Source organism: Trichosurus vulpecula, chromosome 8 (assembly GCF_011100635.1).
Source record: "Trichosurus vulpecula isolate mTriVul1 chromosome 8, mTriVul1.pri, whole genome shotgun sequence".
Taxonomy (NCBI): Eukaryota; Metazoa; Chordata; class Mammalia; order Diprotodontia; family Phalangeridae; genus Trichosurus; species Trichosurus vulpecula.
The window spans coordinates 54,160,241-54,187,716 of NC_050580.1; the positions used below are offsets into that span (position 1 = coordinate 54,160,241).

A 27,476-nucleotide genomic window follows, 5' to 3' on the forward strand; every position below is an offset into this window, starting at 1 on the left:
CCAGATTCACTTGACTTGTCAAGGGTAAAACCTAAGTTTTCTGCCTAACAAATTTTTGCTCTTTCTATTAGGCTGCACTGCCTCCAGTCATTAGTCATAGCCTTGTGCTATTTTAGAACAAAATCATAAACATTGTTTTCCTTGGGTTGCTTGGAGAACTTGGAACCTGGGAAAACAAGTTGTCTTTATTCTGTTCCAGCTCTGCTACTTATTACCTGCTGTCTCTTTGGGCCTCTGTTTCCTCGTTTGTAAAATACGGATGTTAGACTAGATAACTCTAATGTCCCTTCTAACTCCCAATCTGTGGTCCTGTGAGTCAATTTAGTTAGGAATCAGTTTTGCTGCCCAACTCAAAAACTCTCATATAGTAGATGAAACTCATGTCTTTCTTGTGAAACAAGGAGCATATAAAATTATTGGGGAATGAGGAACCAAACTGGGGAATTTGAATGGAATTTTTTTTGTGCAATAAGAAATGATGATGACGAAGGATTTAGAGAAATGTGAGAAGATCAGCATGAACTGATGCAAAACAAAATAGGCAGAAGCAAAAGAACAATATATACCCTGACTACAAAAATGAAAGGGACATTAACTGAAAAGCCAGTCTTGGTCATAAATCACAGATAATGGCACTGGGCCTCCCACTTCTCAGCAGAATGGAGGGATAAACTTTGGGGGGCAAAGTGTCAGATGGCACAACAATTGTCACTGCATTGTTTTTCCTTAATTATTTTGTTGTCGTCAGCTCTTCAAAGAAGGATTCATTTTGATATGGGGGAAGAAGAATGGTGGATCTGGAAATATTACATTGTAAAAAACAAAGGCATTAAGAGAACTTAAAAAAAATAGAACTTATACCTACTATGCTGATGGATGGGGAGTATTGACTAATTCGTTGTTGTTGTCTGCTCTTGGTACTTCTGATAGACAATACAGGATTTATTACTATTATACCATGAAGCTTCAGATGCACAGAAGTAAATAATCACAGTAATCCTCACTAGAAGGATGAATTAGATCATGTCTGTCTATAATTCCCCTGACATCAGTTGGATATAAGTAAAATGAATCACTGATGTTAACACTGATGCTAATGGCATTGAGAAACATGCAAAGAAGGCTGCTAATTCTTCGGAGCTTTTGCCAGTTCAGCTAATCCACCCGAAATCTCAGAACCTAAATGTTGAACTCTCTGTCATTCCCATCCCATGTCTAAGGAAGTCTGACAACTTAGAAGGCTGACCTTGAGAGTTGCTCAGTCAGGCATTGGAACCTGGAGACCAGAGGGACAGAGGGTCTGAGCTCCAGGGTGCCCTAGGTGAGTGGGTGGGGTGGGGGTGGAGAAACATAAATTTAGAACTGAAAGTTAAAGGCTGTAGAGGTCCTCTAAATCAACTTTCTCATTTTACAATGGAGGAAACAGCCTTAGAGATGTTAAGTGACTTGCTCCAGGTCTGATAGAAAGTAAGTGACAGAGACAGGTTTCCAGTCCAGAGATTTAACTTCCTCTCCCTTCTTCAGGACTTAAAGTGAATTGCTGTGGCCAGAAAAAAAAAAATCATTTTCCTGCATAACATCTGATGACGAGCCTCTGTTAACCGATTGACCTGGGCTAATAGACGCATGTGCAAATTCTGGCCTTGAAGCTCATTCATTCATTCATTCATTCATCCATCCATCCATCAAGCATTTATTTAAGCACCTGCTATGAGGAAAATGAACTTTCCAGTTTGGTGGGCCCACCAGAATTTACGATCTCTTGGTGTAACCTTCACCTTCACCAACCCAGGGTCACCTCGCAAACTCGTTTAGGTCTGAGAAAGACTTTGGCAGAGGACAATTAGATTCTGGCTTAGCCTTTGAGAGCAGAGGTTATAGAGCTGAGTAGAGACCCTCGGGCCTCTGTGTAGGAGAGCTGGGGTGAGAGAGTGGGAAAACATGACTCAGACTGGGGAGACTTTGAAACTTTTAAAAAGCCCTGAGGATTTCCCCAAGGACCCGAGGGAACGAGGCTGGAGAGAAAGAAGTAGGAGGGAAGAGGCAGGGGGAGCCCCCTTTTTCCCTTGCCTTGAGGGATCCCCAGTACCCATAGAAGGAGCAGAATATGCAGTTGAGGGGCGGGGAGGAACAGGGAGAGGCTTCAGAAAGGCAGCCCAAGGAGGGGGGTGCAGGGCCGGCCGGCCGGGGAGGAGCGCAAGGAACAAAGGCCCACACAGGGGTCCTTGTTCGTTCTCCGCTCCCCAGAGGCGGGAGTTGGGGGTGGGAGCTAGGGCGCAGGACTCGGGGGAGGAGGGGAGAGCAGGCCTAGGGCGGGGCGGGGGGGCACGGGTCTGGGAAACTCCTTCCCTTCTCTGGTCTCCTCCTTTCTGTGCCGTGGCTGCCTAGGCTCCTGCAGCGCCCAGTCCGGGGCACCAACTTTGCGAACGGTTCCCAAGTTGCCGGGCGCGAAAGGGGGTGGGGGTGGGGGCGAGGGAAGAAAGAGGAGGAGGGATCCCCAGGCGTCTTGGAAGGAATACAAGAATCCGCCGCTCGGAGATAGATCAGTAGCGGCCTGAGTCGGGCAGGGAGAAGCAGACGCTGCTGCGCGGGACGGACAGGCTCCGGCACCTCCTCGGAGCTCTGGGCACATGGGACCCCGGCGAGGCGGCCGTTCCTCGGCTCCGCCGCCGCCGCCAGCGCCTCCTCCCCTGGCTCGCTGATCGCCCAGCCCGAGCCGGCCCCCGGGCCCGGGAGGTGCGAGAGGAGCCAAGGACAGAGAAGGCGAGAGGGAGGGCTCCCAGGCTCCGGGCGCAGGGGGCAGGCTCCGGGGAACCTTCCTTCCAGGGCGAACCTAGAGGAGAAAGTTTCTCCGAATGCTGCCTGCCCCGATTTCATCCCCAGAGAACCAGTCATCCGCCCCCGGCCAGAAGAGGCTGGGCAGGGTAAGGCAGCCTCTTCCTTCCCTCCTTCCTTCCTTCCTTCTCTCTCTCCCTCCCTGGCCCACGGCTGATGCGGGGCCGGAGGGGGCCCCAGCTCCCGAGGGAGCACTGCCGGTAGGCTCCCATGCCAGTCAGAGGCGAGAGAGGGCGTCGCGGCCAATCCGTGCGCCCCCTGCCTCAGACCTCTCTGTCCCTTCTGTATCACCCTCAGCTTAGCTCCTTGGGCCTGGGGGAGCGGAGTGGACTGGAAACCTCCAAAGCGGACGAGTGTCATGGCCCAGGGCAGACTGGAGGAGAGAGGCGGGGGCTGCGGGGCTGGGGCAGGGAGTAGCGAGCTTCTCATTGCTCCAGGACGCACCCCCTGGCCCAGCCTAGCACACCCTGGCGCCCTGGAGCTCGGAATCCTGAGATCTTCACCCCTTGCACGTTCCCGCCCCCTTCCTCCTCCCTCCTCAACCCCCTCCCCACCCGATCAAGCCGGCTTCTTGGGCCGAAGCCAGTGGGGAGGTGCTCGGAACAAGCTGGGTGCCGAGGAGGGGAGGAGTTGGCCAGAACTCTGTAAAGTCAGGATCAGGCTCCCAAACTGGTGGGTGGAGGGGAAAAAAGGAGCATTTCAGCCGGGCCTCGGAGTTGCAGTTGGGTCTTGGAAACTTGGTGTCTGGGCAATGTGTCTGGGTGTGCGCAGCGCTTCCGGAGGTGAGACGAGGCGGGCAGGCAGAGGGAGGGAGGGGAGCTAGGGGAGCGGACCGAGTGATTCACAAATCCCAGAGCCTGGCAGCTGAGGTCCGTCAGCAGAGTGGGGAAGGCAGGCAGAGCCGGAGGGCTGATGCTGGGCCATGGAAGCAGAAACCTGAGCAAATGAGAGGCTCGGTCGTCTCCCCTTCCTTGCCTCAATTCCTTCCCGCGTTAGAGTGTCTTCCTGGCTGGGAGTAAGTTGAGGGACCTGGGGGCCTTGCCTTTGGACCTAAGGGTCCCACAGAGAGAGGCCCAGTCTGGTCTGGGCCAGAGGCCATGGCTGGAACTTCTGCCCTCTGGTTCTTCTGACCAGCCCCTAAAGCTGGCTTTCTCTTTTCTGCCAATGACTTTCTGATACCCTGAAGACAAGGGCCGGCCTCCTCTGGAGTCAGTCAGGGCTGAGTCAGCCCAGGAGCAAATACCGCATTTCCAGATACTGCACATTCACCACCTTATCGGCTCTTATCTCCTCCCCCTAGTAGCTACTCTAAGGCAAATCAAGGGATTTCAGATCACAGAATCTCTCAGCTGGAAGGGACCTTGGAGGACATCTGGTTCACCAGCACCTTCCACTAGCGGGCTTCCAGCCACCACTTGAAGACTCCAGTGCTGGGGAAGTCTATACCTCGAGACTGGTGCTGGATGCTTTTCCAGTCTTTTGAGAGCTTTCCATGCAAATCTATTCCCTTCACCTCCCTCCTTTTTTAATCCTAACATCTGCACCCCTGGCCAGTATACATCTATCCTGACCTTCCTCTGTTTCCCTGTTGGTCCACCAGATTTAGAACTCCCCTGGGGACTTGGCATCTACCGTATCTGCTGCCTTAGTGGACAGATGCATCGCTTCAGGCCGGATTGGGGCCTACAAACTCAGCGCTTTTGTAAGTATATACTGAACAGGAACTGAGAGGTGGGGGTCAAGCAGAGGAAAGCTTAGTTAAGGTTTCCTGTTATCCAGTGCAGGTCCTGAAATCGATTGATGTGGGGATCTGGGGGAGAAGGGGAGAAGCATAAACAGGAAGACTTGACCTGAGCCTTGTCATTTGTGTTTGAAATGACCCTTCAATTCATTCCGGTTCACAGTCTTGGACACAAGGAAAGACCCTTTTATTGTGTGGCTAAAGTAGTGGGGGAAAAATGGTTATTAGGTAGGATGTCATTCTGGAATTCTGAACCGCCCTACTATAGACTGGAGAGGTGAGCCCTCTATCTAGGAACTGTATACTAAAGGCAAAAGGCTACTCATTCCTTGTGATTTAGTTGCTGTGTGAGGATAATTGAAAGAATACAGTGGTTAGAGTCAGAAGACCAGGACTCACATTCTGGCTTGGCTATTTATTAGCTATCCAATTCGATGGGCACCTACTGTATTCAAGACCAGAAAAAAGTCTTACCGTGAGGTGGGGACTACTTGTACACAGAAAAGTAAATACAAAATCAGTCAGTCAATAAGCATTTACTATATGTTTACTATGTGCCAGGCAAAGGGGAGCATGATAAACAGAATTACTTGGTAGTGATCTAATATCTAGAGAAATCAGGAAAAGCCTTGGAGTAAGTGGTACTTGAGCTGAGCCTTAAAGGAAGCTGGTGATTCCAAGAAGTAGGCTGAGAAAAGAGAGCCTTGTAGGTGTGCAGGACAGCCTAGGCAAAGGTGCAGAGGTGGGAGATGAATTGTTTTGAATAGAGACCATCAAGTAAGTCATTTTAGCTGAAACACCAAGTGCATGAGGTGGGGAATAGTGTGTAATAAAACCAGAAAGATAAGTTGGCATCTGAGCTGATTGTAAAGGACTTTAAATGCTGTATGATCTTAAGCGAGTCATCACCTCTCAGGGTGATGTAAAATTTGGAGGTTGGACTAGACTTGGTAACCATTATGGAGGTGTGTTGCACTGTTAGGACAAGCTCCAGAGACCAGCCTCTCGGAGCGGCAGGAAGATCTTATTAATATTATTAATAGGACCCACCCGACCCTGCCACTTGTTGGACTGATTACCGATCTAGCAGGAGGAAAGGAATCGCTCTCATTAGATCCACCCGTATGCCCACTGGGTTTCAAAGTGGGAGGTGGAAGAGGGGTTTAGGTTGCTTTGTCTTAGAGGCACAGGTGCTACGTGAGTGTTTTCTGGGGAACATAAGGGCAGGAAATTTTCTGGCTCACCTCTTGCTTCAGCGGATTGCTGGGAGGAAAGTGTTTTGTAAACCTTCCAGTATTCTCTAATTTGAAGTTTCATCGGTTCTGGAGAACTCCCATGTAGGGAAATTCCTTTCACTGATGAAGATTGGCCATCCATTTCTAACTGAGTGGTTTTGAGCATTGCCTGTGGCCACTAAGAGGTTGGAACTTGCCCAGGGTCAGAGATGGACAGTTACTACCTCTGGCCCTCCCTGCTGAAGACAAAATGACAGGAATGTCCCAGGAGGCTGCCACATCTGTACAGGATTATCCAGCCGCAATAGTGTAGGGCAGGGCAAAGGAGTAGGCGAGGAAGGAGGTGCCTCAAGACAAGCCTGCATAGCTCTGGGGAACAAACAGACCCTGCATTGACTTCCATTCCCTGGAGCTTTTTCTGGAGGGGTTAGGAGAGTTTCTGAGAAACAGAAACATTCCAGCCTCAGGGACCCTGGGTGGCAGGTGATATTAGGAGTGTTTCTTTCCTAACATTGGGCCAGAGGCTCCCCAGATGTGTGGGAGGCTTGGGTAGGAAAATACAAGGAATTCAGCTCCCCTGGCAAAAAATTGTTGTTGAGATTTGCTTGTAGTTTCAGGTATGGAGCTGAAATTAGGAAGAGGCAAAATCTTCAGTCCTTGAAGAAGGCAGAGGCAGCCTCACAGCCATACCCACTGTCAAAACCCAATTTCAGGGTGTATTTTAGACCATTATCTCATTTATCCCAAGGCTGGAGATCTTTCTCATCTCTTCAGAGATCCCCATAGGTCCCCATAGAAGTAAAAAAATCCTGAACTGGGTACCTCCTGATGTAGGAAAGAAGGAAGGGAGGGAGGGAGGGAAGGATGGGAAAGAGGAAGAGAAAAAGGAGGGAGGGAGGAAGGAAACAAATATTTATTAAGTATCTACTATGGACCAGACACTTTAAAAATATTATCTCATTTGATCCTTCCAACCACTCTGGGAGGTAGAGCTATTATTATGTCCGTTTTGCGGGCGAGGAAACTGAGGCAAATAGAGATTAAGTGAATTGGTCATGCAGCCAGTAATTGCCTGAGGCCAAATTTGAATTCAAGTCTTCCTGACTCTAGGCTGTACCTACTGTGCCACCTGGAATCACAGGAGTTTAGAGCAGGAAAGTACCCTGGGGGTCATCTTTGTTCAACCCAGCTAGTAAGTGTCAGAGGCAACATTTGACCCTACTAGGTCTTACTGACTGTAAGGCCCTATAGCCCAGGTGCTGTGCCCAGCTTTGTCCTCTGCAGCGGCTGTGTGTGGGGAGCTCCATATGCCATCCGCCATTCCCTCATCGCGTTTCTCTGCCAGCATAATATAGTACCAAGAGCCACCCTGGACGTAGAGTCGTGGGGTCACAGATTCTGGGCTGGAAAGAACCTTAAAGGTCATCTAGTCTGACATTGCTAATTTTACAGATGAGTAAACTGAGGCCCAGAGAGGGGACTTTCCTAAAGTCAGACAGGCAGTATCAGAGCCGGGATTCAAACCCAGGTTCTCAGATGCCAAAAGCAGTGCTTTCCCAGCACGCCATGCTGATACAGAAGGCCTGAGTTCAAATCTACTAATTCCTAGGTATGTGACTTGGGACAAATTATTCTGTCTCTCTGAGTGTATCCTTGAGAAAATGAGACCACCTGTTGCTGCACCTGACAAGGGCCTCGAAGGACGAGCTTTGTCAATAGTAAAGTATCATGTAAATGGAAACTATTTTTTTGCCACTGGACCCTAGGTTAAAAGCAGGTTGTGCTGAATCTGCTCTCAAGAGCCTACCGTCAGTTTTTGGGGGTGTGAGCATTCACACCTTAGAAATCCACACACTACAATGGGAACTCTATCGTTTTTTGTTGCTTGTCTGGACTTTCAAAGGTGATGGAGAAAATATGAATCCTGCAGATTAAACTTAAAAGTGTGCCTGGATACTTTTAATAACCACCACCACCCCTTACCAGAGAGCCACTTGTTAAACATTTACCAGCATAGCACTGATTAAAAAAAAGGTGCTAGACATCCAGGGACAGTCATGTCCCTTAAAGTCGTGTTTTCAGGCCTACTATAGAGGTGCATGTTATCAAGCAGCTCCCTGTTTCCCTTCCCCCTCCCCATGAACTGTGGGAACCCAGCTGTAAAGATATTCCAAGCCCTTCATGTCCCTCTCATTCCCCTCCAGAATGGGGATTAGCCGGGCTGCCCCAGCTGGGGCTGGGGAGAAGCCCGGCACCGTAATGGAAGGGCCAGAGGAGAGCCATTAAGACCAGCTCTCTTTTTCCTTCTTGTTCTTTCATTACAAATGAGATGAGTCGATAATTCTGGGGACTTGGGATGCCTAGAGAGAATTTAGAAATGGAACCTCCCTCCAACCCCCGGACCTAGACTAGTTTTCAACTCCGTAGCTGTTTATACAAGCAAAGGGAGTCATATCAAACTGAATCTTCTTCCCCCTTTAAGGATAGGTCACGAAGAGACATCAGAGGTCATCTAGTCCAACCACTTCATCTTACAGATAATGAAATTAAGGACTAGAGAAATTAAGTAACTTGACTAAGGTCATGCAGGTACTAAGCTTCAGAGATAGGAACCTAACTCTGGTCCTCTAACTGGAGTGAATATCCTTTCTAATTGTACCTTGCTCTAGGTACTGGGTTCTATGGAGAGTAAAGACAGGCAAATACAAATCATATCCCCAGGGAGTTCATCCACACCCAGATCTCTTCTGGTTGCTGGAGGGCAAGTCTGGAGATTAAGACTAACACTTTATCCTATATAGGTACCTTCCTTTCCTTTCTCCTTTCTCCTTTCTCCTTTCCTTCCTCCCCTCCTTCCCCTCCCCCCCACCCCCAGCCATCCACCGTCTTCTCCTTGGGCTTTTACAAACACACCACCTACCTTCCTTCTTTTCACAAAGGTTGCCTGTCTGTTCAGGAGGTTGTCCTCTTTTCCAGTTCCCAGGAAATTTATCAAGGAGGGATCTGGAGGGCTCTCAGAAAAGGATTTGGAGGGAAAGTGTGGAAAATAAACAAGCCAGTCCCAGCCTGACCTCCCCAAGTAAACAGTCTAGGGAAGAAAACCTCAGAGCCCAGCTTGGGAATTCTGCATTTGGGTTCCAGCTCTGTCTTCAGTTGCTCCTCTCATCTCCAGGCAGCCACCCTGAGGAGGGCAAGTCCTTCTCTTTTCTTCTTGTGACTCAAACTTCAGCCCCACCCCCACCCCACCCCCACCCCCCCCCCCCCGGGTTGGAAAATAGGCTGCCCTGGCCAGGATGCTCAAGGCTGGACACAAGGGGCGGAAATAGACAATGGGGATTACTGGCCTTGTTGGTGGTCCGGGTAAGTGTCATCAAGAGCTCTCCCTTCCCGAGACAGAGTTCGGTTTATGCCTTTGTTTATGAGTTTGGCTTTGAAAGAGTTGGGGGGAAAAGTTTTGCTTTCTTTTATTTTTTAAAATTCTGGTTTTGTGGAATCTAGAGTGGAATCTTTCTTTGGCCACGCAGACAAACAACTAAATGTTTCATAAAAAGTTGAGGTTGGATGGGTGGAGAGATTAGAAAACATCTGAGTCTTCTTCAGTCATGTCTTTTGAAGGGCCTAGGAACATAGATTTAAATCCTGAAGAAGACTCAGAGACCATGCAGCCCAGCCCTTTCATTTTGCATAAGAGGAGACTAGCGCTTAGGTAAGTTAAGTTATTTGCCCAAGGTCACACAGAATGGAGCCCCAGAGGCATTTATGAAGGCAGGTCCTCTGACACCGAAGCCCATGCTCTTTCTGCTGTATCCAGGCTGACCCCTGAGAGAGCCTAGCTCCAATCTAGGGGGCTGCTGACTTCTCCTTTGTTCACATCTCTCATCTTGCTGGAGCTGCTGACAGACTCCCCTCTATGGGAGGTATGGTAGCCCGGGAGCCATCAGAACAACGGAGAATGTGCCCCATTTATCAGCATCTGACCCCCTCACTCTAGTCTCTGGCAAAAGGACATAATAGGGTAACAACTGCAACACTAACTGTCATGAAGACTCCCACTCTCCCACATTCCAGATTTATGCAGTTGGCTCAAGATCCTGGACTGTCCAAAAACTCCCATAGGGAGCTCAGTCCTTCCCTAGGAAAAGAAAAATAAATTGGCTCATTGGCGCTATTATCTTGTCTAAGGAACCCTGCTAAGCCCTGGTAAACCCAGCTGTGGAAAGCGCTGGACAGCCCCAGGTGTGTGTGGACTGTGGTAACAAAGGCAGCTGAAGCTGGAGGGGAAACTTCAGGGATGGCCACAACTTTGTTCAACCAGATTGCCAGGCTGTCTGGAATGTCAGATGCAGCCTGGCCCTTCAAGGCATGGGGAGGAGAAACGAGTGCACACATGCTCATCTCACTGATAGACACACATCTGCAGACATACACAGCCTTGCAGACGTTCATAGGTATAGCTGTTCACAGACCTGCAAACCCACCTGTGATATTCACATACGCATACTCATAAACATTCTCACAGACTACAGTCCACAGAGTAGGAGAGTAGAGTGATGAACACGCTCAGCACAGATATATTTGGGCCAACATGCTTTAGATGGAATGCTGGCTCTGAAAGGAGCCAGAGGTCTGGGGTTCAAATTCTGTCTCTGATGTTTAATACTTGTGTGACCTTGGGTAAATCATTCTACCTTGCTGGATCTTAGTTTCCTTATTTGCAAAATGGGGGGTGGGGGTGGGGGTTGGATTAGAATACCTCTTCAGTCCCTCCCAGGTCTGGATCTAGGATCTTGTGAATTGACGTCAGTGTGCGTGATTAATTAAGCTAGTATTTTTGAAGCTCTCAGATATGCAATATAATGCATATAATTATTCAAATGCATATAATTATTCAAAATTCATAGGATCATAGATTCAGAACTGGGAGAAGCCTTAGGTCCTATCTAGTCCACCCCCACCACCCCCATTTTATTTAAAGCCTTAATATAAGGAAATTAAGGGTCAGAAATATTTTCCCCAAGAAGTTATGATATTGAAACACAGCGTGGGCTATATCAAGCAGAATAAAGGATTATTTTCAAACAGAAAAAAAAGGTTATTTAAATTAATCAGTGCAGAGAGAGGAGAGGAGAGTAGGGTAGAGGTATCTCATGGCCCGAACCAATTTGAAATATAATTGGGAAATATTTAACAAAATAAATAAAGATACAGTAAAATAGATAATATCACATTTTAGAACTAAGTCAATATATGGCCCACCAGGATCCTTACCTATGGCTTTAGTGCCCCCCCCCATCTCTGTTTGAGTTTGATACCACCGATGTAGTGAATGGTTAGACTGACTCAGAGTCAGGAAGACCTAAGTTCTAGATCAGCCTCACTGGGTGCATGACTCTGGGCAAGTCACAACCATTCAAGTCTCCAGGCAATTTTTCTAAGATTATAAATTGCAGTGCAGATACCTTCTTGCATTGGGAGAGGTGGTTTCCTTGCTGGGTTTCCCTATACCGATGAAATGACAAGTTAGTTCTACATGTTTTTGTTGTTGTTGCTATCTAGTTATGTTCAAGTCTTCATGACTTTTGGGGGGTTTTTCTTGGCAAAGATACCAGAGTGGCTTGCCATTTCCTTCTCCAGCTCATTTTACAGATGAGGAAACTGAGGCAAACAGGGTTGAAAGACTTGCCCCGGGTCACACAGCTAGTAAGTGCCTGAAGACAGATCTGAACTTAGTCTTCCTGACTCCAGGCTCAGATCTCTGTCCACTGTGCCACCTAGCTGCCCCTCTAAATGTATATAATAATGATTAAATTAACGAAGATATTTATGCAGCAAAGTATTCCAGATGTGTGTGTGTGTGTGTGTGTGTGTGTGTACTAGGGGAAATAACTTGAGAAGTCTCCTTTACAAACGAGCAAAGTGAGTTGCTGAGCTGCATTGTCTTGCCTGTGATCCCACACTTCACAAGTGTCTGAGCCAGGATTCAGGCTTCCCTTGACTCCAAGTCCAGTGCATTAATCTGCTCTTGAGGGCTGCCTTTGGCTTAGTCTATTTTTGTCTTCCACGTTGCTGTTCACACATGTAAACTTACATGCCCTCACATGCCAGCTTCACACATAACTGAGCTTCATCAGATCTGTTTTTCCTTCCCCTTCTCATTCCCCTTCCCTCCTTTCTCATAGTCTGCAAGGCTCTGAAATGTGCTAACATGTCCAACTCAGCCAACTTGGGCTCAGGAAATATGTTAGAAGCAAATGACTGACTTTTCTTGCTTATGTGATTTTTGCCAGGAATTTCACAACTCCAGAGAACACAGCCTTGGTTTTCTAGGGTAAGAGACAACTAGGAAGGGCAAAGCTGGGGGAAGGGGGGAATGAAAAGAAGAAAGAGAGAGGCCCAGCCCTGAAGGGGTAAATGGTATACATGGAAAGGATGGTAAGATTACTGGAACTGGAAGCTATCTTCTGGTTGAGAAAGGAAAAATGTCAGTAACTACAACTGATCTGCAGATCCCCATCCTTTCCTTGGCTATTTCTAGAGATGTTATTCCTTTCCACATACCTCCTCATCTCGGTCTCTCTCTCTGTCTGTGTCTGTCTCTGTCTCTGTCTGTCTCTGTCTCTCTGTCTCTCTCTGTCTCTGTCTCTGTCTCTCTCTCTCTCTCTCAGAAGTGTCACAAGGAGATAAGACCAGAAGGAGGGACCCAGAAGAGGTTTCTAAGAATTCTCTTCTGTGGTTGAGAGAAGACAGGAAGAATGAGCAGCCCACTGAGAAGATAAGTGTCTAAGAGAGCAAGAAAACCTCTCTTATTTGTGGCTGGACCCATGTGGCTAGAGGAGATCTGGAGATCAGAGGGCTGGATCTGACTGTGAAAGGGGGGACCACTGAGGGTATGAAGTGTTTACAAGTCAGGGCACTGCAAGAAGGAAGCTTGTGAAACTTAGCTTTTCCTGAGCCTGATTCAGGTGCCCCCTGGGTGACCCTACCCCAAATGCCTGAATCACTTTTCCAGTTGCATAAGTCAAATCTTGTGCAAGACCTTCATTCTATCTCATGTGTGGACTCAGAAGGACAAACCAAAGGAAATGGGTTTAATTTGCAAAAGATCTGGTTGTATGGGCACCTGGGAGGGGTAGGGGGAAGAAAGTTTCTTCCAATTTAAATAAAAACCTACTGACCTTGGAAGTCAAAAGGCTAGAGGCAGGAATATGATATTGTGGAAATAGCCCTGGCTTTGGAATCAGAGGACCTGGGTTCGAATCCTTCCTCTTATGTTTACTTTGGACAAATCGCCTAACTTCCCTCTACATCTATTTAAAGATTTAGTCCAGATTTTTTATTTCACCAATGTGTGGAACTCCTTGCATGGAAACTCCTTCCACCCATGTAGGTGGTAATTTATAGTTTTAGAGAGCTTCGTGGCTCACTTCGTGGGTAAGTGGACACACAGTATGTGTCAGAGGCGAGATGAAGTCAGGTCTTCTGACTCCAAAGCCTATCCTCTATACACCAAGCTAGGCTGCATCTTTTACCCTTTACTAACTGAAGATTAAATAGATTTAGGGGTGGAAAGGTCCCACAAAGAGTGTATGGATGATATTCCCCTCTTCTCCTTTACTGGAGAGAAGCAAAGGCAGTAGCTGACAGGGTCCACTCCTTTGCCTTCAATCTTGCTTGCTTGCCGCTGTCCAGTATATTTTCTTGCCACTCTCTGGTGACATTTATGGGTGTAAATCAATTAAGAAATCTTTTAAGTTGGGAGGATTTAACTGATGTGGATATGGTATGTAAATACAGGGGTTTGTGTATCCCTAGAGGATCTCTGATAGCAATGTAGAATTTCCCTGAAGAATTAGCAGAAGGCACCTTAGTCTGTTCTGGAACCCTTTCAGTTTTGGGGTTCCTGAACTATACAAGGGCTTCTTGTGCACTTAAAGTCAAAGCATCTGGAATATTGATAACCCAATTCATAGAGCTAGAAGGGAACTTAGAGGCAATCTAGTCAAAAATGGGGATATAGAGACCCTGAGGGATCTCACCTCCCACCCCCACGCCACACCATCTCGCTCTTTTTTTCCCTTTTGCCTCTGATTAGAAGTTAAGATCACATAGGTAGTAAGTGACAGAGGTACCAGGCCATTTTCACTATACTGCCATGATGCCTGTTGTACCCTCCTTTGTTCAAGTGGTCTTGGTAGCCTGACTTGACTCTGGGTTGTTCAGAGCACATACATCGGCTACCCATTTCCTTTAGAAACTTTAAAGATATTTTCTCTCTTTTGTTCTGTGGGAAGGAAGTAGACAGGAAGTAATATACCATTCATCATTTACAAAGATGACATTGTCGCCACCATCCGTTGGGCGAGCATGACAGTCAGCTTTGAACTGTGTTTGTAGAAATGGTGATGGGCTTCCTGAGGCATCTATGCTCTTGGCTAGTTCCTCTATTCTGTGAAGAATTCAATGGTCCTGAAACTTGCCTGTTCCAAGTACAGGCATTCATAGGATTGGAAACAAGAGTTGTGTGTGTTACAGACTTGCATCTGCTTTTTGTTATATGTCACAAATTAGAGGTGAATGTCATTTTAGAGGTCATCTAATCTCCCGATTTTTGAATGAGGAACTGAGACCCTGAGAGGTTAAGAGATTTGTCCAAGGTTGTTTAGGTCGTTAAGTGGAGGGGGTGGAACTTCAGCCTCAGTGCTAGAGCTAGACTTGAAGATTTTTTGTAATCCTGCTTCAGACACTCCCTGTATGACTCTAGATCTCAGCTTGCTCTTTAAAGTGAGAAAAATAAAGGTGTTGCATTTGACGACCTCTACAATATCTTCCGATTCTAAATGTCTGATCCTTGGATCCTTCAGCTCTCAGGACAGTGGTTTGTTGATCGTACTCCCCTGCCTTGAGTTGGATTTGAGCAAGGTGGAGGTGGAACAAGGCCACAAGTAGGAAAGGATGGAGACAAGTGCTCTGAGACTGAAGCTGAGGTTGCTGTCACTGCATCCGTTGGGGAAAAAGTGATCTCATTCAATGCCACCTTCCTTCCATTCTACCCGGCAAACTGTGGCAGCAGGAACTTCCCAGCCAGTGAAGTGGCTTCTGCTCCCCACTCTACTCACTGACAATCCATGGAGAGAGCTAGCCAGGGACCCTGTCTTTCTTGTCTTCCAAATCTTCTTATTCCTCTCCCAGAGCATTCTTTATTTCCCATGCTCCTTTTTTTTGCAGCTGTGACATCCGTCTTGCATGCCTTTGGTACTAATGCATCCCTTGGCCCTACCCCTGCCTGTGCCCCCAAAACTGCAGCCTGGAACTTTCAGGAAGGCAAGTGTGAGGGGAGAAAGAAGTCTAGATAGCCAAGCTGGGGCTCTCCTTACAAAGGGGCTCTGAAAACCCTCCAGATCCCGAGAGGAGCAGGGATGGAAGGGATCTAAATGGCACATTGGCCCATATACAGTTTTCAGTGTTTTGCAGTATTTCTTTCAGCGGCAGGGAAAGCAGGAGAAATATGAGCCCATGTTGGGGTTTGGGTTGGCCATAGGAGTCAGTTCAGGCTGCCCGCCAGCTTGGGATTTCAATTCTATTTAAAAAAGTGATTGTTTGAGAGGTGCACAGCTGTACGCTGCAGCTTATTACTAAGGATGGCTTGAATACCAGAAATGCGGTGAATAGGTATCATTGAGGATCTCTGGGAGCAGAAAGAGAGGTGGGCAGGTCATATAGTAAGAAAGGGGCGAAACCCAGGAACAGCCCAAGGATTGGACTGCAGAGGACTCTTGGAATGTAAAAAGGCCCAGATGCTGTATTTCAATATAACTGGTTTCCTTTGAAGTTCTATGTATTTTATTTTATTCATTTTAAAACACGATTCTGAGGAGTCCTATAGGCTTCACCAGAACAGTTCATGGCCCAAAAAAATGTTAAGAAGTCTTGACCCAAGAATATATAACTTAGAGAGGAGAGGGTTCAATCATTTTCAGTCGTGTCCAAATCTTCATGACCCCATTTGGAGTTTTCTTGGCAAAGACCCTGCAGTGGTTTGCCGTTTCCTTCTCCCGCTCCTTTTACAAATGAGGAAACTGAGGCAAACAAGGTTAAGTGACTTGCTCAGGGTCACACAGCGACTAAGTGTCTGAGGCTGGATTTGAACCCAGATCTTCCTGACTCCAGGCCTGGCATTCAATGCACTGTACCACCTAGCTCCCCTATAGGAGAGGGAGCATGCTATAATTAATAATAATAACATCATTTACATAGCCCTTATTATGTGCCAAGCACTTTACAGATATTATCCCATTTGATCCTCATATCAACCCTGGGAGGCAGCTGCTCATTTTAGAGATAAGGAAGGAAACTGAGTCTATGTGACTTGTCCAGGATCATACGGCTAGTAAGTGTCTGAGGCCACATTTGAACTCAGATCTTCCTAACCAGGCCTGCATTGTACTGGTGGATAGTGGAATAGTGTGCCTTGAGACCGCTCCTCTCTGAGACCTTCCATGGATGTAGTCTTTTTACAGCTGTAGAAACTGAGGCAGACATTGGAGGTGTGGCTTAACTAGAGAGTTAGAGATAGTCCCCGGGTCTTCCGGCAGCAGCAGTGGGTTACATGAGATCGTATTGCATGCTCAGCATGTGTCTCCCTGGGAGAAGAGGAGAATTAATATTTCATGATCCATTAAGTCAAAACGGGTAAGAGAAGAAACAAAGCCACGCTCTTGAAATTCTGTCCTGAGCCGTAAAGTTAACTCAGTGACGCAGCAGTTACCGAAGGGGTGGTGAGCAAGACCCTGAGTTCATTCAGCCCCGCGCTAGTCCAGGCTCTCGTACCATATATGCTCCAGGGAGAGGTTGCCGGGCTTGGCAACGTGGCTGAAAATCTAGGACTGGGGAGGAAAGAAGCATGTGCTAATTCTACAGAGAAAAAGGAATGCCAGCCTGAGAGAGAATGGAGGATTATGGGATTTAGAGCATTTAGACCTCAGAGATCTTGGCCAAGGCTCTCATTCTACAGACGAGGAAGCTGAAGCTCAGAGAAGGGAACTGATTTGCCCAGGGTCGCCCAGCCAGGAAGTTTCAGGGCTGAGAAGTGAACCCAAACCTTTTTAACTCTACTGCAGCAGGTTCAACCCAAGAATGAAAATGACAAGGGGGATGGAAAAGTATGGACTGATGTCAAAAGATCCCCACCACTTTACCAACGCTACCTCTGTGACGCTGGGCAAGCCTCAGCCTCTGTGCCTCAGTTTTCTCATCTGTAAAATGCGATAATAACATCTTTCTTGTAAGGATCAAAGGAGATCATAGGATCATAGATTCAGAGCCTGAGAGAACCTCAAAGGTCATGAAGGCCAACCCTCTTATTTTACAGATGACCAGGAGGTAAGATCACACAGACAGTAAGAGTTAGAAGTAGGATTTGAACTTGGGTCTTCTGTCTACAGCAATGCTACTGTTTTTAAAGGACATTCCTTGTTGTTGTTGTTCAGTGAGTCCAGTTCTTTCTGATCCATGGGGTTTTCTTGGCAAAGATCCTGGAGTAGTTTGCCATTTCCGTCTGCAGTGGATTAAAGCAAACAGAAGTTAAGTGACTTGCCCAGGGTCACACAGCTAGTAGGTATCTGAGGCTGGATTTGAACTCAGGTCTTCCTGGCTCCAGGCACAGTACTCCATCCGCTGAATCATCTAGCTGCCTCTTTTAAGCACTTTGTAAGTCTCAAAGGATTTTATCAAAGCTGACAGTCTCCTAAGCATTATCTTTGCTCCCCTGCGGGATGCATAGATAAGAAATGTTGATCTAAACACACCTCCCTTCTGCCGTATGCCATGACTCACTCAGATTCAAGGCATTTCTATTGGTGTTACTATAGTAATGATGACGCCAACTCAGGAAGGATCTGTGATTTCTTTAGTCTGGAGCAATCCTTCCACTGTGGAGGGTCAACAACCTTTCTATGAGCTGGTAGATAAAGCCTCTGGAGCTGTCTGAGACACATAAGCACATAGAAGTAAAGTGGCCCAGCCAGGACTCACAGCTAGTAAGTGTCAGAGGTGGGATTTGAACTCATAACTCTCTGACTCCAAGCCCAGAGCTGCCTGAGACACAAAAGCACATAGAAGTAAAGTGGCCCAGCCAGGACTCACAGCTAGTAAGTGTCAGAGATGGGATTTGAACTCATAATTCTCTGAGTCCAAGCCCAGCACTCTAGCCATTACCCAGATACTACTCCCCGCCCAGCTTCATATACCGATGTGTTTATAAATCCAAGACTAAGGTTGAGGTTAACAAGGATGGACTTTTAGTATGTGAATGGAACTCACAAAGATTTACTCAGAGGTTGGATTTGAACCCCGGTTTTTCTGCCTCCAGTCCCATCATGAATCTGACGCACTAGGCTATTGTTTTTACGTTATTAATGATGGCACACAATTTTATAGTAGGGGTCTGGTAGCAATGAACTTTACAAACATTGTCTCATTTGATACTTGAAATAAAACAGTGAAGTCAAGTGAGTAAGCATTATTAAGTCCGTACTGTGTGCCAGGCACTACGCTGAGCACTGGGGACACAAAGAAAGACAAAAAACATTTCGGCTGTCCAGGAGTTCACGGTCTAATGTAGCATTGTGCCCATTTTACGGGTAAGAACACTGAGGCTCCGTGGGGATAAGAGATTTTCACGTACATCCAAGTGAAGCTGGGACTCCAACACCATATGGAGTGCTCCACTTTCTGGGAAAGCATCAGGAGGTTGCCATGATTACACTTGCAAGGGGTAATGCAGTCACAGGCCCATACAGGTCCTGAGCTTCCATGTGGAACATTCTCGTCGTGGCTTGGCTTGGCTTCCATGATGAGCTTCCCCAGCTTGCCTCCCCTCCTCCTCCTCCTCTTCTAAGTGGCCAAGGATGGAGGGGGATGGGAAAGCAGACGAGGTGCATTCCTCCTCATCCGTGCACATGCAGCTGAGTGACCCTGAGCCTGAGATCTGTTGGGGGCCAGGGAGGAAGCATATTCTAGCAGAAAGAGGGCCCACGCTGTCGACCTGGACTTAGGAGGCTTGGTTTGAGTCCCCTCTCAGACACTAACTTGTTCTGTGATCACAGGCGAGGCACCTAGCCTCGGTTTACTCATCTGTAAGAAGGGTTGTTGACTAGCAACAGTGGAAGGATTACTACAGGCTAGAGAAATCATAGAGCCTTCCTGAAGGTGGTGTCACTATTAATGTGGTATCACTGGTTGCAACGTCAGTAGAAATACCATGGACCTGAATGAGTCCCAGCATATGGGTCTTGTATGCACAGGGTTGTTGTGACAAGCAAGTGCTCTGTAAACCTTTGTAAACAATGATGGTGATGATTGCGTTGGAGGCTTGACTCTGCCATTGTGTGACTATATGCAGGTTATTTAACCTCTCTGGGGCTCAGTTCCCTCCTGGAAAATGAGGAGGTTGGACAAGATGCCCCCCGGTCTCCTTCCCAAGCTAACCACTCCACCCCCATTCAGCGGCCTCCGGAGTCCTTGCTTCATGGGAGGCCTCATAGTAGGTACAAAGAAACAGGGATCCAAGGACTTGTCTTCAGAGAGCTAATAGTCTAGTTAAAGCCGGCAATTTCAACTGACATGACAAGGTGACTGAACCCACAAGGCCATGTGTGGTGAGCACCAGCAGGAGGGCTGAGGAGGCAGAGCTCACTGTGGGCTGGTATTCTCAGATGTCCAATGCCTCAGTGTCAGCCCATGAACAAATCTGTCCTTGTTGTTGTTTGGTGTTGTGCTCGACTCTTCGTGAGCCCTTTGGAGTTTTCTTGGCTGGAGTGGCTTGCCATTTCTTTCTACAACTCATTTGACAGATGAGGAAACTGAGGCAAACAGGGTGAAGTGACTTGCCCAGGGTCACACAGCTAGTAAGTGTCTGAGGCTGGATTTGAACTTAGGAAGATGAGTCTTCCTGATTCCAGGCCCAGCATTCTATCCACTGCACCATCTGGCTAATCATTTAGGATTAACTCTTGAAGGTTTATCAGGTTGGCATGTCCTAATTTGAACATGTGCACATTAAGATACATGTTTGTTAATGTCTTTATTATGTTCAAAACTGAGGTGACTGATAACTCAGTAAAGCAATTTTTTTTAACAGACTTAATCCCATATAGGGGCTTTGTCCATCAAAGTAAAGTTTTTAATCATGAACTTACTTCTCCCTGCTACCCAGAATGCTTCTGACTGTCCTTTTCTCCACTTCCAACTATCATCATTTGTTCAAGGAATGAAAATTCATTAACATTTTATCTTGGCACAACAATTGGGAATCTGCAGGACTGAGCATGATGGCAAAATCAAGTAAAAATTCGTTATTTTACTGTCTATTGTTTGGAATTATCAGGGCAGTTTTGAAAGCTGACAGTTTTAGCCAGCACTTTTAGGAATGTGGGAGCACAGATTTTGAGCTGGAAGGGGCCATTAAGGCCCACCCCTTCATTTTACAGGTGAGGAAACTGAAGGGGAAGTAGATGAAGAACTTGTCTGAGGTTCCCCTCCACCCCCCTGCATAGATAGGAGTAATCAGTAGGGCTGGCACCTTCCTATCTGATGACATTAAGATGCTTTATCGCTCTAGAGTTTCCCAGAAGGAAAGTCCCTCTCCAAGAGTGTTCAGGACTCAGGAGGACAGGGTAGCTAGCACAGAAACAGGTGCATTTGCCTGTGCCTACAAGCTGCTCTCCTTGCTCAGGTCTGTGACATGCTCTGGTTTGAGAGAAGGATCATGGGATCAGAGATTTAGAAGTAGGAAAGGACCTTAGAGATAGATTATCTGATCCAAACCCTCTTTTTTCATACATAAGGAAGTGAAGATTCAGAAAAATAAGTGAGCTGGCCATGGTCACACAGCTAACATCAGAACCCGGGGCCCCTGACTCCAAATCCCAGGTTGCTTCTCCATAAGGCTACTTTAAGGACCAAAAAAAAAGAGCCTTGTCCTGCCTGGTGCAGGGAACCAGAACCAGATGGTTTCTAACATAATTCAGCAATTCCTATACATAGTTTCTCACCTGGAGATCAGTTCACCACCAACACCCTTTCCAGGTTGCCCTCTCCAATCTACCTTAAGAACTTCCAGTTATACAAAGGTGCCAGGGGCTGGTTAAATACCACAGGAGGCCAAAAACTAATTGACCTTTCAGCCTTCAAGGTCTGGTCAGTGATTAGGGTGAGATGACTTCCCTGAAGAAAATTCCGAGGAAGCCAGCTCACCAAGGCAGAGTGTCCAGTGGCCCCAATCATCGTCTATCCCTCACCCTGGAAAAAGTCTAGGTAGGACAAGGTACAAGGTGGGACACTGGGCATGGTGAGGCACAGGGCTCTCAGGGAGCATCTCTTCTGGTCAGTGATTCTCAGAGCTATGTGTCCAATACAAAGGAATGGGCCTAAAAGGTTTTACAAGGAACATGTTTCCTGAAGATAGACAGAATGATGACTCTAAGGAAAGGAAAGGGCCAAGCTAGCTGTTAGATTTGCTGTCTGTTGGTCTGCAGGCACATACAGTAAGGCTGTCTCTTACATGAGAATCATATAATGTTAGAAATTGAAAGAAGCCTTAAAAACCCCAGATGGGACAACTCCCAAGAGAGTGTAACTAATGGCAGATCCAGGACTAATTTGTCAAAGAAGATAGTTTAAGGGAGAGTTTCCACTGGTAAAATCTAAGTATAGAATATTTTTTAAAATTAAAATTTTTTAGCAAAAATCCATTTTTCTCCCCTGCCCTGCACCATTGAAAAAAAAAAAGAAAAAAATCATATAAAAATATGCAAGGTCAAATAAACAAATTCCTCCATTGGCTATGTCTAAAAAATATATGCCTCATTCTGTACCTGAGTCTCTTCTTTTAGGAGCCCTCGAAGATCATGGCTGGTCATTGTGTCAATCAGAGTTCTTAAGCCTTTCCCTGTTGTTTGTCTTTATGGTATTATATATGTTTTATTTCTCTTTGGGGAGTGTCCCATAGCTAATACGCCATTACCCCTGTGGGGCCTCTCCAAGGGAGGCTGTGGGTGAGACCAGAAGGCCTAGTTTTGGACCTCAGCTCTACCATTTACTTTTTGGGGGGAAGCCTGGGTCTGCCTGTATTGCCCATGTTGAATGTGCAGCTGCTCCTCCCCTGCTGATCAGCCTAGAAGCTTTGACCTGCTCTGTTTCTGCCTTGGGCTGGTTCTCCCCTTGGTAGGTAACCTGGTGCCCACTCCTGACTGCAGCCCACTATAGCTTAGAACTTCTGACCTCAAGTCATCCACTAGCCTCAATCTCCTAGTAGCAGAGGCATCTGGCTGGCACAGTGGATAGAGTACCAGGTCTGGAGGCAGGAAGACTCTTCTTCCTGAGCTCAGACACTCACTAGCTGTGTGACCCTGGGCAAGTCACTTAGCCCTGTTTGCCTCAGTTTCCTCATCTATAAAATGAGCTGGAGAAGAAAATGACAAACCACTCCAGTATCTTTGCCAAGAAAACCCCAAATGGAGTCATGAAGAGTTGGACACCACTGAACAACTGTTTACTTTCAGTAGCTATGTGACCCTGGGGAAGTCACTTAACCTCTGGAAACCCAGTTTCCATATCTATGAAATCAGAAGAATTCTACCTGCCCTCCTTCCTCACAGAACTGCTGAAAGAATGAATTGAGAACACTTTTGTGAAGCCTTTTGGCACAGTGCTATGTAGATATGAATTTAAATGGCAGCTATTATTATTATGAAGAAACATTCATCTGTATTTGGTGCCTCTCAAATTCCAAATCAGTGGAAATCCAGAGCCCTGGATCACCTGGGGGAAAAAAGAGGGAAAGGTGCTTATTTATGCTGTACAGTTTGCATTTCCAATTTTGCTCCTTTGTGGACAGGAGGGGGATGAAGAGAAGCAGAGTACAGTGTACCCAGCCAGCCCTGAGCAGAGATGGTCCCCATTGGTTCATGATTGACCTCAGCTGGGTTTCATTGGCCAGGCCTGGGTTCAGAGTCCTGACTCAGCCTTCTCGTCCTTATAGTCTAGCACCAGGGGTGGGGATCCTGCAGCCTCGAGACCACATGTGGCCACTAGGTCCTCAAGTGTGGCCTTTGGAAACCCCTTTTCAGCTTGCTTCCTTACTAGCACCCTCCTCCTGAGGCTGGCCAAATCACTAACCGATGACAGTGTTCCTTGAGATCAAGGACCTGGAAATCCTCACTCCCAACACCACACGTAGGCATACAGTCCCCTGCCCCCCTCCCAGCCCAGGGCAAGGGCCCCCTCTCCTGACCTCCTCCCCATCAAACCAGCTCCCAGGCTCATGGCTAAAAACTGCTCATTTAGGAGCCGGCCCTCAGCTAGGAGCAGCTTACCGGAGGAGGGGAGTGTTAAATGGTGCACAGAGACCCTCTGTTCTCATTAACAATGGACCATTTATGACTTAATTCTGCCCTATGGTCCCCGTGAGCTCTGAATGGACTTCTAGGAAAGGAGGAATTGCATCTCCCCCCTCCCTGTTTCCCCCTACACACCTCAGGCGGCAGTGTTGCTGTGAGGATGGGGTCTAGCACCCCGTCCTTAAATCTTTGGAAAGTTCCTGCTGTCTCTGTGGCCTTGTGCTGGCTTTCTTTAATCCTTTTGACAGCAGCAAGGAGCAGAAGTTGAACACTACCAGAGAGCCCAGAGGAGGAGTGTTAGCTCACTCTTAACATCATGGTCTCTTAGGGGATGTCTAGGTCCCAGGAGCAGGGCAAGAGACTGCTTGTTTTGTTTTGTTTTTTTCCATCTCAGTTTCTCCAATCAATTGTCAAATACCGACTAAAAATGCCTACTATGCACAAGACACTATGTTATATGAGCTGAGGCCTACAAAGATCACTAAGGAAAAGATGTGGCCCCCGAGCCAACTAGGGTAGGGCAAGTGGGGTTTTGCCTCAGGGTGCCAACATTTAGAAAGCATTGATCAGATTGTAAGGTCCTTCATTAAATTGTAAACCCCTCATGGTCAGGAACTGTCTTTTGCCTTCTTTTGTATCCCCAGAGCTTAGCACAGTGCCTGGCACATAGTAAGTACTTAATAAATATTTGATTGATAGCACACTCTTTCAGCAGATAGAAACAATTAGCGATTAGCAAAAATAATTAGTTAAAATAGGAAAACTACCTTCCTTCCCCATCATGGCCCCATCTCAGGTAAGCTCAGGCCTGCCTAGGGCAGTGACTCCCCCTGTAATAATTCTTGTGAACAGGCTCTCTCTTTTGGGCCTTGTCTCTCCCCTAGGTCTCATCCCCACCCCCACCCCCAGCTCAGCTGCTAATGGTGTTTGTACCCCAGGCAGAGGAACTGCCCATGAGTATTCTCCCCAGCCCTCAGGATGCTTAAAGCCTAGCTAAGGAGATAAGAGGAATACCCACAAAAAGATAACTAAAAATACAAGCTGGTATGTGGTAGGCACCCAATGAAGATTACAGTCAGGATGTGTCAGAAGTTCAGAAGCAGGAGAGCTTGGAAGGAAGGAGGTCAAGGGTGAGAGAGGGAAATCTTCAGGAAGAAATAAGACTTGGGTAGGATTTAGACAAGTGGAGAGGAGGGAGCTTTCAGTGTAAAGAGGTGCATTGCAAGCACAGGTGTTGATGAGTCAATCAGCAAGCATTGATTAAGTGCCTTCTATGTGCCAGGGATGTTGAAAAGCACATATATTTAGAGCTTTTCAGAATTGGATTGACTGCCTCACAAGGTAATGAGTTCTCCAAATCTAGAAGTCTTCAAGACAAGTCAACAAGCATTTGTTAAGCACTGTGTTAGTGCTATAGAAAACAGGGAACTGACTTGATTTCACTGGTTCACAGAACTCCTGGATGAGGCCAGTAAGACATATGATGTCAACCTGGGGTGGGGAACCTGCAGCCTTGAGGCCATATGTGGCCTTCTAAGTCCTCAAAGTGCAGCCCTTTGACTGAATCCAAACTTTACAGAACAAATCCCCTTAATAAAAGGGTTTGTTCTGTAAAACTTGAACTCAGTCAAAAGGCCACACCCGAGGACCTAGAAGACCACATGTGGACTTGAAGGCTGCAGGTTCCCCATCCTTGAGTTAGACAGTGGCCTGGACCAGAGGTGTCAAACTCAAGTAGAAATGATCCCTGCATGCATATCAACTCAGAAAACCACAAATTGATACCATCTGTGATGTATTTTTATTTCTTTTGTTTAACATTTCCAAATTGCATTTTAATAGGGCAATCATACTACATGAGGCCTGTGGGCCCCCAAGTTTGATACCTCTGAGAGGTTAAGAGACTTGCCCAGGGTCACACAGCTAAAATGTGTCAGAAGTGGGACATGGAAGCTGGGTCTTCCTGGCTCCGAGGCCAGCTCTCTATCCACAAAGACAAAATGGAAACAGGCCCTGCCCTCATGGAGCTTCCATTCTATTCCCTCAAGCAAAGACTGGATGACGCCTTGTCATGTCTATACTAGAAGAAATTCATACACAAGTGGGGGTTGAACTAATTGCCTTCTGAGGTCTCTTCCAGCTTTGAAATGCTGTGTTGGGATGGGGGAGCAATTAAATTAATTCAGCAAGCATTTATTAAGCATCTACTGTGTATAGAGCACACTACTAGGCCTCGGGAAAGATACAGACTGTTCCTACCATCATGGACCTTATGATCTAGTCAGGGAATGAGACAAATAATTAGAATACAGGAGAAACACACATTAACAAACAAGTATGTGAGACCTAAGGGGAGAAAGACTAGGGTATCAGGGAAGGCTTCTTGGAACATATGGCATTGGAGTTGCACTTTGAAGGTTGGGTAGGAATTCAATGGGGCAGCTAGGTAGTGCAGCAGATAGAGTGCCAGGCCTGGAGTCAGGAAGACTCATTTTCCTGAGTTCAAATATGGCCTCAGACACTTACTAGCTGTGTGACCCTGGGCAAGTCACTTCACCCTGTTTGCTTCAGTTTCCTCATCTGTAAAATGAGCTGGAAAAGGACATGGTAAACCACTCCAGTATCTCTGCCAAGAAAACCCCAATTGAGGTCATGAAGAGTGAGACATGACTGAAAAATGATTTAACAACAACAAGAAATTCAACAGGCAAAGTGAGGAGAGGGGACAGGCTAGGCATGGGGAATATCGTGATCAAAGGTTTGGACATAGAAGATGATTCAGGGGTTATCTGGAGTATAGGATACAAGCAGGGTAGCAAAATGAGAAAGACTGAAAAGGTTGGGGTAGGCACTGAACTTCAGAGGTCCTTAAACACAAGGCTGAAGAATTCCACCTTTTCCCAGGCAACAGGATAACTGGGACAGTTTGGCTGAAAAGGATGGTTTGTGTGAGGGAGTGGTGGAAAAGCAGGTGGACGCTAGATTGTAGTGAGCCTTGAATGCCAAGCTAAGATTTTGGTCTTTCTCATGTAGACAACAGGGCCAATGGTTCCTAATACGGTCCCTCTTTTATCTAATCAAGTGCCAGACCTGGAGTGAGGAAAAGCTGGTTTCAAATCTCGTCTCTGACACAATCTGAGTAACCTAGGGCAAGCCACGGTGGGCCTCACTTTCCTCATCTCAAAAATAAGGGGCATAGACTATACGGCCTCGAAGCTTTGTCCCAGCTCTACATCTATGCATGAGCCTAGGGTTCAGTTTCTCAGGATTTGTTCGGAGCATTCTCACCTATGCCCTATGGAAGAATTTGAGCTTAGAAACCGAGCCCTGTAAAGACTGAGACAAGCAGTCAGGCTCCTTTTCCCCCTGGGAACACCTAGAGCCGGCTCAGGGGAAACATTCCTACTGATTATTGTTTCTGCAATTCTTTATCTTGGAGAGGTAGGGAAGTGTGAAGCATTGAGAGCTGAATTCAAGTTCCCCCATGACAAAATACTGGCTTGTGACCCTGGGCAAGTCACTTAACCTCTGAGTACCCACAGGCACTGTCTAAGTCACAGAGCAGATCTCCATTGATGGAGCTCACTAGAACTGGACTCAATTTAACTGGGCTCGCCAGGACTGCTAAAATCACAAGTCCAGTGTTTATATTTTTAAAAGCCCTCCTTGGTTTAATTCAGTATGGGGCCCCCGTTAAGTGATTCACTTTGGAGGCAAAATAATGCTTCAAACTAGGTCCCAGAAGTTTACCGAGCACTTATTTTCAATCTCCCCCTGCCAGGATTGCCCCTTTGGTGCCCCTCCTTGATGCATGACTCACAATCTGCCCTTGCCAGGCTTGATTCGGAGCCCTGTCAGTAATTAAACATCCACTCCAGTAGCAGCAACATGCAGCCTGTTCAACCTGGCTTATGTCAGCCTAGATTTGTCTGAGTGGAGGATGAGAGCTGTCTAAACCTGTCTTCCCAGAAGATGTTGAAAAGGGGTGACCTTACCCATCTACCAGCTAAAGAGAGGTGGAAGAACCCATCCATGGTCACACAGCTAGAAACAACATTGCAAGGGCTGGAAGTGGGAAATGGCCAGGGTGAGGACAAGTGTTAGGCCTGAATTGCAAGGAGCCACCTGGGGAAGGGTGTTGACTGGGTGGGGGATGGGGGAAGCTGGGCACTGGTGTGCCAAGTGACTGAGGCAAGATGGCAGCCAGTGGGCAGCCCTGAACTGGGCTATTAGTCAAAGGACTAAAACAGGATGTTGAGGGCTTGGTAG

At 47.0% G+C, this 27,476-nt stretch overlaps 1 protein-coding gene across 2 annotated transcripts in view; it reads left to right on the forward strand.

The window, feature by feature from the left end:
• Positions 1-2,518: 2,518 nt before the first annotated feature.
• Positions 2,519-27,476, forward strand: part of CHST3 (carbohydrate sulfotransferase 3) — a 57,745-nt gene continuing 32,787 nt past the window's right edge. Inside the window, exons 1-2 of one of the 2 annotated variants that reach the window (XM_036737064.1) lie at positions 2,519-2,924; positions 4,436-4,537. The gene's annotated coding sequence lies outside the window, so the exon portion shown is untranslated. Of the gene's footprint in view, positions 2,925-3,533; positions 3,618-4,435; positions 4,538-27,476 lie in introns of those variants that run through there. The other variant, XM_036737065.1, reaches the window with a different exon arrangement.